Below are 18,063 nucleotides of genomic sequence, written 5' to 3'. Positions count from 1 at the left end.
TTCCAAAAAGCATGCCTCCTCGTCTACTGCTGCGATGATACGAATAAAAGGCCTTATTCCTTATGAACACATTCAAGTGGGAAGCCAGGCTAGAGCCTTCTGTCTCTTGCCGTCCTCTCAATTAAAACCCCATCCATTAAACTGCTTTCGAGTCTTTTTGTGTTTATAACAAATTACAAGAGTTAACTAGAAACAAAAGATCAGCAGAGCAGCTGGAAAACCATTTTTTCATTGGATAAATACAACGGCAGCTGGGGACAGAAAGGACATTGACTTGTCTGCTGCACAACATGGCAATGTTTTAAGAGAATAATTAACTCGGGTAGCTCAGGGAAGGACAGTCCAGGATACTTAGTGTTGGAGAGACTTCCATGTTCCCTTGGGCAACTCCATCCTCTTCCTCAGCCTAGCCAGGCAGCTTACCTCAGAGGAGCTAACAAAAGCACCCTGTACATCCAGTAGTAGCTGTCAGGTAACTTCAGAAAGTCATCTAACACTTCATATTAGCATGCAGACTCATTTCAGAGAATAATCACAGTGAATTTCCTTCTACTCTCTTGACTCAAGAAATATTTTTGAGTTCGGAGTCATTAAAAGCAGCCTCCGAGCAGATCTACAACTTCACCTCCCCAGCTTCTACAGCGTAACCTCCAACGCAGAACAGCAGCAAGTCCTTACCGGGCTTCCAGTTCACGTTGTGCCAAAAACTTCAAGTCCTGCAAAGGCTCGTTTCCTTTTCTTATCCCCGATGCTGGACGCTTCCTTCATCAATTTATTTCTCTGCTGATGCCTACTGTCTTGAAATATCCATTTAACCTCACCCAGCCACCCCCAGCTCCTCCATCAGCAAGCCCAGACGCACACAACAGCGCAGAGAACAAGGATGGGACAATGTCAGACAAAGAACAGCACACAGCAGCCGGCTGAATTCCTCCACTCTTTACCACTCCCAGTAGAAGGAAAAAAAAAAAAATCACTATTTCTGTGGTGATATCATCCCCCCGGGGACCTGGTCAGGATAACGCATCACAAGATAAGCATTGCATGTCCCAAGGAATAAAGGTTAGATGCGATATACCTTAGAGCTCCTAACCGCAGGCTTTCAAGCCGTTCCAGGGAAGGAACACAGGAGGAGCCGGTAGAACCGGGGACATCAAAACGTAGGTTCCTTGCACCGTGAAGGGCATGGGTAGAGCTCTTCATTCCCTCAATGCACGTCTAACCACTCAGAAGCACGTGGGCCTGCACATAAACCAACAACGTCCTGCAAACTTGCACACTAGATTATAGAGAAACTGCCAAAGTACCCGTATTCACGTCTTCTCTCCCCAAATACCCGCTACCCACCTCACAGCGGATTTTCAGGCTTTCTGCTCACCCCTCCCTGAACAAGCTTACACACACACCCTTCACTGGGGCAAATTAAACATACTTGACACGTCCTGGGCTCGCGCGCAAACTCATACGCCGCATACTCCAAATTCACAAACTCTGTAAATATTACCAGCGGGCTCCCATGAGGCACTTCAGATGCATGCACCGCACTTACTCAGCCACCCGTTCACAGAAGAACGGGCATTTTCTGCAGCATCCTACATGGTTCCCACCTCCAAACCCGCTTGTACTAATTCCTCCACCCTCATCCAAGAGAAAGACAAAGCCTCAGAGAATCGATAAATTCTCTTCCCCACCAGCAGAGAGCCGGGGTCCTGTAAAGCAAGGTAAACTAGCGACAAGCAAGCAGCAAAGATCTTCATCTGAGACTCCTCCAGGCCAGCAACATTTGGAAGCACCAAGGACAACACTGCATTTGCGGATGTCCCTGTTTTCTATTGACTTAAACTCAATTATGGCCCCTGCGGTATTCAAAAAGGTTTGCTCTCAGACCTGGAAGAAAGCATGTTCCCTCTTCTTTAAAAAAAAAATCAATGCGGATAAAAGACCATTTTCCAAAAGCAAAGTATTGAACCAGGAATAGGCATGAAATTTAGAGGGGAAAGGGCTTCTGGAGAAAGCAGCCCATGGCTTCCTGCAGAACGAAGGTTCAACACCAGAATTACACAAAGGTATTTTGCCCCGCGCTCCTCTCGCGTCACTGAAGTTTGAGGAAAGCTCTACTCTTGCTGGTTTTAGGGCACGGACGTAACATCTCAGGAAAGGCATCTCTCACTTCCTATACGCTTCATTATTCATGTGCCAAATAGTTTTAGCCCCATATTAATCTCGGAAGGAAGACTTGAAAAGAAAGAGCAGCCTCGTTCTCTGTTAGAAAATAAATGAAAATGACAAAGGTGAGGGGAAGAGCAGTCCCACAGCACCCAGACAGAGAACCTCTCAAAGAAATCCGTCCTTATTCTCCATTCTATTCAGGGAAGAAAAAAGAGCATCCACTGCAACAGGAACTTGAGAGAAGTTGCAAATTACTGCTTCTTCATTTTCTTTTAAGGACGTAACTTATCCGCCATTCAGCAGAGCAAATAGGAACTTTTTTTATTTCCTCTGACAGAGGATAGTTTCCCCTCCAAGCAAAAATAGAGGTTCATATCTGAATACTCTCATTTAGTGAAGGGGTTGTCATTAGCGGATGCTTGGATACCATGGAGATGGTGACAAACAACTGAATCAGAACGCAGTCACAAAAAGGGTACTGTAGTTTAAAAGGTTAAATCTGGCTGAGAGGTAAAGCAGTCACACAGAACCGTGGAAATGGAAGGACACGTCCTCTTCGCAGGGATATCCTGGCACAAGAAACAGAGCGCTGGGCTAGAAAAACTCTGCCATTTCCAGAGGGTCTGAGGCTGAAGCTCTTGAAGACTGGCTGGTGCGCTTTTAAAAGAGGTCTTGTTCCGAGTTTAACAGCAGGCAAGCAACAAAGCGGTCCACTTACTGTTCCAGAACCATTTAGCAATGGAGAGCTGCACTGAGCTCGCTTCATTTACTGCTTCTCACATCTGAATTTTCCAACACCGAAACCCAAGTTGCATTTCAGAAAGAACAGAACATGTATTTTGGACACTGACAAAGACAAGCCACACATAAAGGGAAGTTATTAGACAGCACTAGGTTGAATTTCGATGAGCAACACTTTTAAGGGGTCCTGATATGACCAAATTAGTATGGAAGACAAAGGCGGCAGCGTTCACTTTATTCAGGACAGTCATAGGCTGGCTGAGATGCTGCAAACTCACAAGCATCATCTGACTTGCTTTTATTTTATGGGAAGTGAAATAGTTAATTTCCCATGAGAGAAAACAGCACACTTCAAGATCATTTGGCAGATCACATGAGGAAAAGACAAGCCTCCAGAAGCTCAGACTTTTGAGCTGGAATCTATATTCCAAAAATACATCAAGGCTGTATCTATGGCTGTAAACACCAGCAAGCACCTTACACAGATCCCTGCCGAAAAGACAAGCCATGACATAATATTAAATTTCATTCTTCTTTCTAAAAGATGCAGAGCTGTGTAAATTCCAACTTTAACAGACATGGAGCAGCAAAACAGATCTGAATGGAAACCTTTCAGGGTAGAAACGCACCGGAGTTTTTTTTTTTCCATACCAGCCTCACCATTTCTAATGTACTTACTGCAATGAAACTATAATAGCAAGGTCCTGGATTTCCCTGTTTCTTCCTGTTATCCAGTTCATTTTTATTTAAGGTGGCCTAAGGGATTCACCATTTTATTTGCACATTTGCTGTTCTTCAGAAGAGAATAAGGAATCGGTCTAGAAGCCTGCCTGGATCTAAACTCAGGATCTCTCAGGTCTGTGCTGATAACCATACCTCTAGACGAATAAATCAAAGAAACAGATGTTACAGAGGAAAAAAAGACACAGCAAATGCTTAGAGCACCTATTCATTTAAGGTAGCCTTCTCATATTTATCAATTAGCTGATTACTCCTAGTAACCATAAACACTGTTCAAAATCACCTTACCATGTCTTCACAAGAAGAGGAGAATCTCATACACTCAATTTCAGTATCAGCAAGTCTCTGCTCTCATTCAGCAAGGAGTTACAAGCTTTTCAATAATATACCACTCCTTGTTTAGATGCTCCAAGCAAATCTTCCTGTCTCCCGTGTCACGGAGCACCAAACCATATCAAATAAGCTATCCCACCAGCAACGGTGGGAGAACAAACTCCTGAGGAGGATCATCAATGCTTAATCACCCCTAAAGGTGCCCGTGCTCCGACAGAAACCAGCATGCCGAGGAAGAGGGACTGCCACGGATGCCCTCCGGGATGTGCCCGACGGCTTTCTCGGCTAGTACCCGCTCAGGGCACAGGGACATTCTCACGCTGAGGAAGACTCAGAAAAAAATGGAAGTGTGTGCAGCAGCACAATCCTCTATCTACAGGAAGGAGCTCACAAAACTTCTTGTGAAGCAGCAGGCATTTAGAAAATACACACAACACATGAAGGCACAAACTCCACCTCAAGGGGCTTAGCTAGGATTCCCACAACCACCCTACCCGCAGTCCTCTGCGGGTATGTGCTGGGAGAGGGCTTTTCATCACCAGGTTACTGCCGATGCAGCAATGTAGCATAAGGTTATGGAAATGAGATCAGTTTAAACAACTCTGAGACAATTTATCATATTATTAGCTTACTAGAAGTTAGTTGCACTGGGTTTTTTATCATCGCCTGCTGAACAGCAGCTTTGCCTGATGAAATGGCAAGCGAAGAACACAAGGAAAATTACAATTTAAGACTCTAAGATTGCATCTGGTATCCTGTTTTCAGGAAGAAATTCTTATCAAGGTCAAAGACATCACTGAGGAATCCACTTGTTTTAATTTCGCACAAAGGGAACACGCAAGAACCAAAAGCAGGCTGGCTTCTTATTTCATAGCTTGAACAGAACTAAAAGCCATGAATTCTCACGCGATTCTACAGACATCTGTAGAACCTGAAGGAGACCAGAAAGCTGGGCTGCCTCAAAGAGGGATAGAAATGCCAATGGAGGGGGAGGGAGGAGGACTTCCAGGGGTCTGCAAGGGTCTGCAGGAGCACAAGTCCAGTTAAAGAAGCATTCGTGTGAAAGCAGACAGACTGGAAGCTCGGGGGTTAAGAGCCCATGACAAAACTCCTTGTTAGTCAAGCAGTCTCTGCTCACCATGCAGATTTTCTACTCTTGCTGCAAGGAAGAGAAAAAATAGTCAACCTTTTTTTATTTAATCTTTTAGCTTGACATCTTTTCAAACAAATCCAGCGTATAAGGTAAGGGACCCGCACCCCCTTCGCTGGAAGGAGGAGAGAAAAGGATAAAACAGAAAAGAAGAAATGACTGGAAATAGAGGGCACATTTTTTTCTAAAGCTCAGTAGGAATTCTACCTTTTATTCAAAATCGTCAACAAGGTACAGCAGCATTATGCTTTGGATTTAAACCCAAATTTCGTATGCATTTTATCTAGGACATTCCGCTTTACTGTATGTTGCTTCTAAAATATAAACCCAGCAATTTTCACGTGCATCATTATTCTTCAAACCTTGTAACGATGCTTCAAATAGTTAATGAAGCAGTCCACAGTATTTAGACCTTTTTTTTTTTTTTAAACAGATCAGTTATGGGCGCATTCTTATATACACTTAGTTTTATAATGAACTTTGGATCAAGATGCCAGGCACCGTAACTTAAACTCAGGCAACCGAACAAGCAGAATCAGAGGGCTTAGCGTCTCACACTACGGAATTATATGTAGAGAATCGCTGCCGTGGGAGACAAAAAATACATTGTATTATTGGAAAGCAGAGTGAGATCTAGTAAGCAGGATCAACATGGTTGCACAAAGGGAGCAGGCTCTAGAATATTTCTGTGCCCTGTCAGTAGACTATCAACTCCCAGCTATACTTGTGCTCTTAAAATACATAGCAATTCAATTTTAGTTTTTCAGCGGGCAAACTTTCCCATTTCTTATCAAAATCAGAAAAATAATTTCAGTTTCTTCTGTCTTACAAGTTCAAAGCCGGACAGATACTGCACCTGGTGATTTTTTAAAGATTTTTCCTCTGATTTCTCTTTAGAAATACACAAAACAAAGTACTAGCTTGAAAGCAAAGGCATGCAGATCTAACTGGAAGCATCACAATGATTCCCACCACCCTGAAACACGTGCCACGTATGTTTGTTCTGGCAGACATACGCTTAAATGAACAGCATCACGTATGTACAGCGCAGAATAAAGAAAATATCAGCGCAAACTAGCCTCAAGTTAAAAGTCTGATTTACCCAAAGAATCTGTTCCAGCAAGAATAAACATCCCAAAGCTATCCATAGATCCCAAAAGAGCCCATTTGTCACGCTCCTGATAGCACAAAGGGCACTTTCATAAACTCCTCTCCCCCAGCTCTCCAAAAGCAGATGAAAATAGTTTCACTCTTCCAAGCATCTCAATTGCTGTCTCTTTAAACGTAACTTCCTCAAACTCCAATGCTGAATCCAGCTCAGGATGTACTTATTCATCCGCTGGATCCTTGTCAGAATCCGAGAGACTGCTAGCTTTAACCAAGTATTATTTACTGCTACCTAGGTGGCAAGCTGAAAAGGGGAATACGCTGTTTTCCCAGAGGAAAAGCAGGGTGCAGGCAGCCTCCCCAGAGTAAAAACTGCTTGTTCTAGGGTAGATATAAAACTGTGCTACCCAAGGAAAAAGCCTCAAACATCCTTCCCCTGCCTGAAGACAGAATCACTGATGCTTTAATGCAAGAAAGTTTAATAAATCATAGGCAGGCCTGGAAATGACTCGAAGCCTCCCGGGCTGTTACCTGCCCAAAGCTGAGCAGCGTACCAGGCGCGCTGGCGTTTACACTCTCAAGGGTTAGCCCTGTCGTATTTCCTACGGGTCTCCAGCTTGCCGGTCCTTGCCTGGAAGCAACCCACAAAATCAAGAGGATTGGTATTTATTGGTTGCTTTAAGGAGAGTTTTCTAAGTCACAAAGGCTCGGAAGAAGTGTATAAATCTTGTTTGCAAATCCGTTCAATTTTATTGCAACTCAAAGTGACCTAGTTTTGATGAGCTAACTCAAAATTAATTCATTTCGAAGATGAGGTTGCACAGGAAACACCCCTTTTTACAGGAAACACCCGTTTTTACACCCGGGACTATAAAATGCCATTAAACATCTGTACCTTCAGCACCCTAGGATTAAAGGTCGCATCACAGATAAAGACACAGCCTGAACTTCACATGGATGACACTGCAATTCACAGCTGGCGCACTCAAATCCCACCGGGAATGCCGATCTGTTTTACAAGAGGGAAGCAAAGACAGGTGGGACTGATGAAAACATGCAAGTCAAGTGGATCTATCAGAGGGCAGCTAGAGGGCTCGCAAGTTTGTGTCTCCAGTTTTGGGTAGATGTACGCAGTCTTTAAGGGATAAAGAAAAACCTCTTCTGTCTTAGAACAAACTGAGGTAGACATAGCACAAGGAACGTGACATTTATCTTCCCACCCAAGGTCCAAAAGCACATCCGTACACACACAAAGCAGGTTTTTGTTGTTGTAACTATTTGTTCATAGGAATTTTGACAAGGTTTCATAAAAAGTAAAACAGCCAAAATTTAGTACAACACAAACGCATCAAGTATCTGCTGAAGACAAGCCTTCTCAACGCTTTTAAACAGTCTGATACCTACATTTATTCATTTTTTTTAATGACACAGACTGACAGGTCTTTTGGCTTACCCTATTTCTCATCTCTTTTTTTAAGCATAACTTTGTCATTGGAGGGAGCATTTTCATCCTTTCCACTCCTCTTCCTGGAGCAGCACGTTTCTCAATTTTAACCACTCAGCCCATAGCGTTGCACAACGGTTCCTTCCCAGGACAACACTAGAAGAGGAACGGGTGGACGCAGCACGCTGAGGTTTGCCTTTCTCACTGCCCAGCAATGATTAAGCTGTCAGGGACTCACGGCAACCCCTGTTTCTGTGACTTCTGGCTTGATTTTGCCTATAGCGATCAAAAGGATCTAACCCAGTGCCTTAAGTTAGAACAGAATTCTGATCAAATCTGGTTTTACAGGTCAGCGCTATCGAGATCGGTGCCAGCAAACGTATGTAGTTCAAGTACATAATTTTGACTCTATAGCATGTTATAGAGGGAGTAAAATTTTTGTAAAACAGCAGAGATGGTAACTCCCAAATCTCTTATTAAATAGATTTCAAGGGGAACATTTGCCCTACTCCTTTCTGAAGAGTTTTGCTTACAGAAGTTCCAGGCTATATGCATTATTTACCACCTCGCAGATGCCGTTCAAGTTTCTTGTCCCCGCTAGCCATTACCGGCCTGCCTGTCCACCACAAGCTGACACACATTCACTGGGCTGAGCAGTAATCTAATCAGCAGCTTTAAGAACCCAATGTAACTTTCATGACACTAGAAAGCTAACACCTAGGACAACAAATAACTTCCCCCAGATAATGTTTTCTGTTTAGAAAGCTTTCCATCAGTGCCCAGTAGATATTCCTTCCTCCCCAACGGCAAACTAATCTCCTTAACAGTGTATACGCTTCCCCACTAGATACACATTGCACCGAAGCCAATGTCATAGAACCGAGAGATTAAAGACTCCGTCTTTACAAAAGCCACTTCCTACAATTTCATTATCTCCCAGCCACGACTATTTTAAAAACACTCAGCCTGACCACACAAGCTCAGACGCTTCTCCCTGTTCAACCAGAAAATGACAGTCAGCGGGATGCAGCAACTCATCACCAGGTAACACAAGGTTTTCTCCTGGCAGGCGAGTAATCTCCTTCCCACCTTGGCAGGGGTTATACTTTCCCACAGAACCCTTCCTTTAACACGCTGGCTAATCCATCGAACACGGATTTCCTGCTTTCAGCACTCAACACTTAAACACTCCAGCGTCCCAGAAGCTGTGTATACTATCTTTGGCAATCACTATGCTGTATCCCACCTGGAGCTGGCTGTAAGCACCATCCCGCGTATCAGGACCTCCAGACTCCGCAATCACCATTCCTATATTGCAACTGAAGCCTGTCCCAAACACACCGGCAGGTACCAATTCCCAGAATGGGCACAACATGAATTCTGGCTGAGCAGGCTGGCAACGTCCCAGCTCTAAGAACACAGAGTGATATACTCTTTACTTTTATAAGCACGCAGGTCTCTGTGACCCTAACTGAGGATTTCCACGGTCGGGGCTCATCACCCACTGTGGCAGATCCTTGTCGCTGAAGTACTTTCAGATACCGATCCCTGCGGAGAAGTAATAAAGGCTGAAAGAATCCATGTGTCACACCCACCCTCTACACACCAGCAGCTTCTCCCTTGTACCATCAGACAGCAACACCTCTCCCATCTCCCACACCCGGCCGGCTTGGACTGGGGTCCCGGTTCTGACCTTGCCATCAGCCTGATGCCTCGCACCTGCCCGGGGAAGGTCCGCCTCCATCGGGTGCAGGCCACACGGCGAGGGCCCCCCCCCCAGCTGGGAGGGCGAGAGGCGGCTCCCGGGGGAGCCAGCCACCCGCGGCGTCCCCCCCTCAGCCGGCCCGGCGCCTGCCCGCAGCACCGGAGGAAAGCGCTCCCCTCCGGCCACGGCTCCGCCAACCCCGCCCGCCGCCTCCCGAGCAGGGCGGGACCCAACAAAGCCCCGCCGAGGCGGGGGACAGCACCGGGATCCCCCCCCCCCCCACCGCCCCTTTCGCCCCTCAGCACCCCCGCGGCCCGCCGGGCCCCCGCACCTGCCGCAGCGGCCTCCCCCCGCACGGCCCGCGGGGACCTTGCCCTCCCGCCGCGGGGAAGGCCCCGCCGGTGCGGGGGGCGCTGCCAGCCCCCTCCGCCGGCCCGGGGCCCGCCGCCGCCCTCCCGCCTGCCCTCACCTCTCTGCCGCCGCCAGCGACGCGGGCCCAGGGCCGCCGCCACCTCCATCCCGGGGGCCTGGCGGCCCCCCGATTCTCTAACACCGCCTCCGCCGGTGCAGGGGCCGCCCCCGCCCGTGCCGGGCCGCCCACTGCGTCAGCTTCGTAAGGGCTGCTACGCACCCAGCGGTCACCATGGCGACGGCTGGAGTTGGAGTTGGGGGGGGGGGAGAGCGCGTGAGTACGGGAGGCGGCGGCGCCCCCTGGCGGGCCGCGCCTCCCCGCCGCGGGCTGAGGGGAGCGGCCCCGGGGGCGAGCAACGCGGGGCCAGCGCTAGCCCCTCGCCCTCAGCACCCGAGCCCGGCCAGGGCTCCCTCACGACCTCCTTTCCGCCTCCCCTGCTTGGGGCCAGCCCCCGGTACCCCCCGGCCCTGCAGCCGGAGCCCCCCAGTCCCGCTGCGGGCATGGCAGCGGCTTTATGCCCCCCGCTGCTCTCAGGACACCCCTGGCCCTGCCTTTCGGGGGGAAGCCGGGCACACCTGGCTCCCCCAACACCCCTTCCCCAGGAAAAGCCCCCCAGCACAACATGGAAGCCCCCTCATGGTCCCTTCCCCAAGCCGGGACCCCGCTTTGCTACCGCCTGCGTGCACGCTTGGCACCCCTCTTACCATCCCCAGCACGGACAGCAAGGGTTTACTATCGCTGGCCTTGAAATTTAATCACCTTTTAATCAAAAGCCTTCAAAACCATAACGTGACCGTAATAGAAATAATGTTTTGCTGTCTGTAACCACTTGCAGCTCTGTGCAAGGCCGGCCGCTCTCGGGCAACGCGAGCGCGATTGCCTCCTGCTCACGCGTACACTTACCCACAAAATCCTCACCGGGATGGATGCACCGCAACAGCCTTCCCCGGGTTACGGCATTGGGGTGGGAGGAAGGACAGCGGTGACCCGGGTCGGACACAGCAGCGACCTCAAGTACCAAAGTATCAGCCAAGGACATAATTTAGATGCTTTTACTGCAAAAGACTAGAAAAGTAGCAAAAAAAAAAAGTCTCCTGCAGGTAGGAATACATGTCCTAGAAAACAGCTAAGCTCATCCAGCAGGGGATAGCAGCATATACCCGTCTGTCCATTCCTCCTTAAAGCAAGTAGAACAGCCTTCAAATGGTCTGCTCGGTGATATCACTGTACCTTGAAAATAAAATAGCCTGACAGTACTATAGGTGGTAGAAAAACATTCAGCAAAAGCTTTGAAGCACCGGTATTCATTTATGCTGAGGTCTTTGTATACCGCTCAGGCATAAAAATCACACTCACGCTCATTTTAAGTCCCTTTATCTTGCCAGCCAGGTGTAAAGTGGCTCTGGTTTAGATGAAGAGCTGGTGCCAAATATAGTATTTGGACAAATCATTTTATCCTGCATGTGGCACTTCCAAGGGCTTCCTTCGGCACGAACCGTTCTCGGCAGAGCAGGGCCAATGCGGTGGGCTCCTGGAAGCACTGAAACCTAGAGCGGGCAGAAGCAAGAATCTCAGGGAAAACTCCGAGTGACTATTTTATTAATGAAAATACAATCAGTAGCTGTTCAAAACTTTCAAGTCAAGTGGTGGTATGGAGTACCTACCAGCCCAAATCCTGCCAATTAATGTACACAAATCATCACAGGCAATTAGGCTCGTACAGCTCAGGCTTTCTGCTTGCGAGCAGCCCCAGCTGCCCGGATCCAACTCGGCTCCACAAAAGAACCACTGGTTAGCGAGGCCAGACCGTATTTATAGCACTGCAACCCAGCATACCACAGCTACCAGCAGTTCTTTCTTTCCAGACTCCTGTGTGGCAGCGACAAAATTTACAGACAAATTTGGACTTTGTTTTGTGTGAGTCTGTTTCCTTCACACTCCCTCAAGTGTTAAGGGAAGGACTTAACACCCCTCCGAAATCCCCCGTCTCTGCCCTCACGAAGGGCATTGCCCTGTCGCTGCCGGCGAGGGCGGGTGGCAGAGCACTCGGGGTAATAACTACTTGCCAGAAAAAAAAGCTGCTTGATTAAGACATCGATGAGAGCAAATCGCAAGAGAGAGGGGATGTTCGCTAAGCCCCAGAGAACCATTTTAGCCCTGCTGAACCCAGTCCCCACCTACATCCTTTGTGGCAAGAGCATTAACTTATAAGTTAACGAACCTGGGGAAAATGAAAGAGTTTGGTTTTGAGTGCCCAGGGCAATGGCGTGGAGAAGTGCATGCATGGGTGACAAGTACTGCATCTTAGGAGGGATTTAAGAGCTGTGATACACAGCAGACAGCTCAGGTACATGCCTATTAGGGTGCACTTATGCAGCCTGCTTTATTGCCTCTCCATCAGGACATCACCTCCACTGACACACCACCATCGGTTTCACAAAAAAGCCTTCGGCAGCAACAGTGGCTTAATAAATGGCTGACCCTCACCGTCCCTGCTCACCCTTGGGCTATTGAGCACCGCTTGCGCAGTGAAGCTTGGCCAAAGAACGACCCAGAAACACGGGGGCAGAGCCCATCCTCTGTCTCGTTCTTTAAGCTGGAGGGTGTCATACCTCAGCCCCACAGAGATACGGCACAGAGGGTGTCTGTCACCGCGGCCTTGGAATCGCCGGTATCAGCTCTCCAGGACAAGCCAAAAGTCCAGAGCACCGCAGGCAGCCTCGGCAGAGCTCCGGAGATCTCCAACGCGCCAGCAGCGCGCAGGAAGGATGCGATCAATGCAGAACCCATCCAGCTCTGCTGATCTGGGTGTCCCGAAGAAAGCCAGGGGGATTTGGGGGTTAAGGATCACATTCTCCTAAACCTAAAAGCAAAACAAACCCCTCTCTGGGAAATTTGGAGAAGTAACAAGGCTCTGAAATGTACAAACCCAGGAGCCATCAGCTACCAAAAATAGCTGTGTACATGGGAAGCTTTTTATTATTATTGTTATTCAGTTTGTTTTAGTTACCACCACCCCCAAGCACAGCACATCCAACCGCACTGCTCTTAAATCCTGCTCCTGCTTGCCTCCCAGTCAGAGCCAGACAGTTCGTTACTCCTAACGAGCCCCTCTCCTCCTCAGTCCCAACCCTGCCAGTTTCCCTGAACCACTCCATGGGAACTACAATAAAATCATAGGAAAAAAACACATTAACAAGCCTACACGGGATCTTCTGAGCTCACAGCAACCTCCCTGACGCAGTGGTTGAAACATTCAGGCTATCCAGCCGTTTTCTCTCTCCTGTTCGAGCCCTGCAAAACCCCAAACCAGGGCGAACCCCATCACCCCTGCAGCAGCTGCAGGTGTTGCGCCGGGTTCGTCTTATTTCCTTGCAGGCTAAAACTGCCTTGAGATCGCTTTTTGCATTAGCACAAACTCTCCCCGCCAAATGATCATCCCGCAGCTTCTTCCACCGCATGCATCGGGAAATAAAGCCATCTTTGCTGCTTGTGACCGCAGCAGAGGGTATGGGATGCCCGAGCAGCGTGCGGAGAGAAAGCAGCCTCCAGCCCTTGCAGAGGACCCTCCGGATGACGGTCGCTATTTCACACGGCTGAATTCAAAGGGGGGACTGCAACAAGCGTCTTGGCAAGATGTTTCTGTAATTCTCAAAGGGAGGGTCACTGGGGACAGGCCGTCACCAAAAGATGAACAGTAACATTACCCCAATATTCCCTTCAGAGGCAAACACCCCAGTACCTCACCCACCGTCTCTCACTCTCTCGGGAATGTCAGTCAACCATATTTCCACAGAAAAATGCCACCAAATCAGAGAAACACCACGCTGAGTTTCCTTCAGATGATGGCAACGCCGGATACAAACAGAATTTGGGAAGTGCTTTTAAAAAAACCAAAGCCAGAGGGATCCCCGTCCCCCATTTCCATCGCCTCAAGCACAAAGTGTACCGGTGTTGGCCTTCGGCGCCCGTGGTGGCTGTGTCTCCCCAGCCTGCCTGTCAGCTCTCCTTCACCACCCAGCGTGACTCCCGCCTGCGATCAGCCAGAGCCAGCAGCCTCCATCGCCTACTACCAAAGCTTTTCTAAACCAGCGCCTTCAGGCTGATCCTGCTTGGCTTAGAAGCTCCCCACACACCAGGGCCTTCGTTATCCATCATCACATCTCCCCAGAAGCCTGCTCTGCCTTGATGCCCACCGAAGCAGCTGTAATCCCAACACACAAAGCCACCACCTCCCAGACTGGCCCTCCATCTCCTCCTTCCTCCTGTCCCCTGCACCGTAAAGCTCTAAAAGCAGGGACTAGCGGGTGCTAATGCCCCCACAGCAGGACCAGCTGCTGCAGATAAACAGCATCACTCAAGTCTTAACTAAAAATCACTACCCTAATGAAGGTGCTTCTCCTGTGCTCGGCATGTTTGCAAAAAATCTCCCCCAGGCTGGGTCAGAGCCTTCTGCGGTTCCTCCGGGCACCAGGACATGCCTTGGAGGGGTACCACGCCGCTCTGCCAAGCACAGGCACCCCCCCGCTCCCCACACCATGTTCAGGACTCTGCACCCAGCCTCCCCCCTCTTTAACAGACAGCTCATTAGCATTTTATAAGCATATTTACAGCTAAGCTAGCTCCCGGTGGTACCCAGGGGTTTGCACAAGTCAAAGCAGGGATGCTGCCGATTCAAGTACCCCACAGGTACTGCTGGCAGGGCACCCCAGGAGAGGGGCTTGGTTGGGGACAAACACGAACTCCCACTCCACGCAAGCTGGGTGCCTTGCACCCCACTCGTGCCTTTCAAAAGGCGAGAGGCTGGTCTAACATGGAGCAGCCCAGGTGGCTGGGGTCCCTCCTGGCCCACCCCGTGTGCCAGAGCCCCTAAAACAAGTTAATTCCTACTGTAAGCTAAGGCTTATTTCGGAGATGAGACCCCTCCAGCCTCAGCCAGTCTATCCTGGGGACAGATGCTCTGGAGACAAGCTGAAAGCACAAATTCAGGCTCCTAGGCTGACACACTGGGTTTGCAGACCACCCTGGGAGGCGAAATGCCACCCAAAGGCAGGCAGGGACTCTTTACTCACAGCAGCAGCAAACCTCTGCATGCACACGAAGAGACAGCCCATCACCCAGGCGTGGGGCAGCACCCAGTCCCCATTGCCGGCAAGCAGGGCAGAGCACTGCTGGCACCTCCTTCTCCTGGGCACAGCTTTCCTTTCACACCAGCACAGACAGCACACCGATGAGCTGCCCCTTTTGCCCAGCCACGAGGTTTCCAAGCTCTGCCTCGGCAGGTGAGAGCACCTTTCCAGCCACAAAGCTGCTTTCCCAGGCACTGCTTTGCAGGATCCTTCCCTTCTGCAAGCCATCTCCCACACGGGGAGCCAGGGCACTACATGCCTTTACAATGCTTTTGGCATATAGTAAATACATACGTGTGCACACATTTATTTTCCTGGCCTTGACAGAAAGCCTAGAAACGATTTCTTCCCCAGGTTGCATTTGGTAATTCAGCACAGCCCTTGCTGCTAATGATTCCAAGCACAAACTCATCCTCCAGCTGCTTTTCTAAATTTGTGCCAGATCTAACTATGGAAGCCAAGCCTCAAAGACTTGCTATAAATCCCGCCAGCGCTTCCCCCTCCCAAGGACATTATCCAGCATTACCCAAGCTGTGACTCTTCAGCCCAGAAATTTCTCACTGGTAAATAGCCATCTCCACTGAAGAGGAACATTAAATAACATTTCACTGGAGTTCTTTCACCGCTGCTTAGCAAAGCTCAGGGCCTTTTCCTGCCCAGCAGCTGCAGGTGGCCTCTCCATCAGAGAGAAGCGGGTGAGTGGTTAAAGCAGTGCTCTGGGCTGTCGCTGCATTTGCCATCATCCTCCAGCTCTGTTGCGTGCTCCCTCTTGGACAAACCCCTCATTCTCAGCAAGCCGTGTGTTGCCCTGTGCTGAAGTTTGCTTTTTTTTTTGCTTTGGATTGTAGAAATGGTTTTGCATAAAAAAGGAAGAAGCATAGAAATGAACCCTAAAGGCTCAGAGGGGAGAAAAATGCAAACCCATGAGCTCCCCCGTTCTGGGGACCTGACTCATGATGTTGTGTTTGCAGTGCTGGCAGCCCAGCAGAGGCCCCAGCTTCATCACAGCACTGCCTAATTCAGGTGCAATAACATCTTATTTTCTTTATCTGCTTGACCCCCCCCCAAAATTCCTACATGCTCTCTTATTTCTCCTCACCGCCCACCTTTCAAATGCCCTTGGCTCCATCCTCCTTGCTAAAACCTCTTTTGGAAGGCGAGCTCTAAGCCCAGAAATGAATCAGGATTTTTGACAGGAGCTTTAGGGATGTGGGATGCAGTCACCCCCACAAGCGGGAGAGCTGGCCTTTTCCCAGGGCTCCGCAGGACTCGGTCAGGCGGCATTAACACAGCTTCCCTGCAGAGGAACGCTGGCCGAGATAGCAAACCATGAGCATTTACCCCACAGGCTGACCAAGAATGAGATGCTTCCCGATTATCAGCAGCTTGCTAACCTCCTGTGACGGGAATCACTGCAGCAGGATAGGAAAGTTTACGGTTCAGCTGTGTTGTGCCTGTCAGTGCTAGAGAGAAGCAGCCATAAGAAAGCACCGAGCCTGCCTCTTCCTCACCAAGCAGCACCTGCAGCCTCCCAGGCTCTCTGGGAAGCAAGAGGGGCCACGAATACCGCCGTCAGATGCAGGCACTGCGCCGGGGATGCCACCCCTCCCCGTTTGCCATGTCTCCGGACATCAGTCAGATGCAATTAAAAAGCAGCAGCTGGAGCCAGGGCACTTGGATAATTTCATTAGGCCAAACGCACTCCCTTCTCTGCTTCTTCGGGAACCTGCGCTTGCTTCTGGAGGCGATTCTTAGCAGGGCCGAGACAGTTGTACTGAACCAGAAGGTTTCACATTCAGGATTCCTCTCTGGCTCCTGGCTCCTTTCCCACTCCTCACACCAGGTTGCAGAGCCATCCCTCGGTTCTCCAGGACCTCAAAGACCTTTCTAACCCACTTGGCTTTAGCCCAGCTCTGAACTGCCGGAGGGGGAGTCTCTGCTCTCGCCTGGAGACTGTGCTTCCCATTGCGATCCTAATCCTCCTCATAGGATTAATTAGAGCACAGCACCTCTGCAAAGCGGCGCACAGATGTGTTGGGGTTGCAGCCCATCGGGCAGATGGGAGAAGGGCCTAGGAGCAGAGCAGAAGTTGCTATGAAGACCAATATCCTGGAATAATTATAGAATCATAGAATTGTTTAGGTTGGAAGAGACCCTTAAGATCATCGAGTCCAGCCATTAACCCAGCACTGCCAAGGCCACCACTAACCCATGTCGCCAAGCACCACATCTCCCCGGCTTTTAAATCCCTCCAGGGATGGGGACTCAGCCCCTGCCCTGGGCAGCCTGGGCCAGGGCCTGACAGCCCTTGCAGTGAAGAAATTTTTCCTAATACCCAACCCAACCCTGCCCTGGCGCAGCTTGAGGCCGTTCCCTCTCGTCCCATCGCTTGTTCCTGGGGAGAAGAGACCGACCCCCCCCGGCTCCAGCCTCCTTTCAGGCTGTTGCAGAGAGCAATGAGGGCTCCCCTCAGCCTCCTCTTCCCCAGGCTGAGCCCCCCCAGCCGCTCCTTGTATGACCTGTTCCCCTTATCCCACGGAGAAGTTCCCAGTTTTCCCTTGCAGACAGCAGCTCCCTTTTGCACAAGCCCATGAAACGCAGCGGAGCATCGCATCCTCCCTCCCTCAAATACAGGTGGTTCAGTACCTCCAGCAGCCACTGAGACGTCACCGCTGTGTCTCCAAGATGGTCTTGGTTTTGCTGAGGGCAGCCTACCTCCCAGCGGGTCTCTCCCCCAGGACCTCTCTGGCAGAGCCCTGCTGTGCCACGGTGAGATGCATGGCAGGTTTTGGTTTTATGCTGCACCAACACCCTTGTCCCAGAAGCACAAAGCAGCCCAGCTGAGGCATCACATCCAGGGGGCCTCTAGGAGCTGCCCTCACCACCCAGAAGCCATTTCTGATGGGAAAAGAGCAGCAAAATCTAGGCTGATCCTTCCTCATGCACCTTTGGGTCAAACTACAGCACAGGGAAACGGCAGAGCGAGATAACAAAGTGTAAGCGGCAAGGGTGGAGCAGCAGGGCGGTTAACCAGACCTGCTGCATCTCCAGGGGTGCTGGATTCCTCATCCCAGGGACCAGAGGCAAGACGAGGAAGGGTGAGTCTGAACAGGCAATGCTGGAAACGCAATT

At 49.9% G+C, this 18,063-nt stretch overlaps 1 protein-coding gene across 8 annotated transcripts in view; it reads right to left on the bottom strand.

Moving 5' to 3' along the window:
- Positions 1 to 17,592, bottom strand: part of DAGLA (diacylglycerol lipase alpha) — an 82,573-nt gene extending 64,981 nt beyond the window's left edge. For 5 of the 8 annotated variants that reach the window (XM_082318567.1, XM_082318565.1, XM_082318562.1 and 2 more), the window contains exon 1: positions 9,860 to 9,983. The gene's annotated coding sequence lies outside the window, so the exon portion shown is untranslated. Of the gene's footprint in view, positions 1 to 1,078; positions 1,098 to 9,124; positions 9,234 to 9,859; positions 9,984 to 17,577 lie in introns of those variants that run through there. The other 3 variants (XM_082318569.1, XM_082318566.1, XM_082318572.1) reach the window with 3 other exon arrangements.
- Between the last annotated feature and the right edge of the window lie 471 nt (positions 17,593 to 18,063).

This window comes from Platalea leucorodia (genome assembly GCF_965183815.1).
Source record: "Platalea leucorodia genome assembly, chromosome: 7".
Classification (NCBI taxonomy): domain Eukaryota; kingdom Metazoa; phylum Chordata; class Aves; order Pelecaniformes; family Threskiornithidae; genus Platalea; species Platalea leucorodia.
This window is presented reverse-complemented; position numbering and strand designations above follow the sequence as displayed.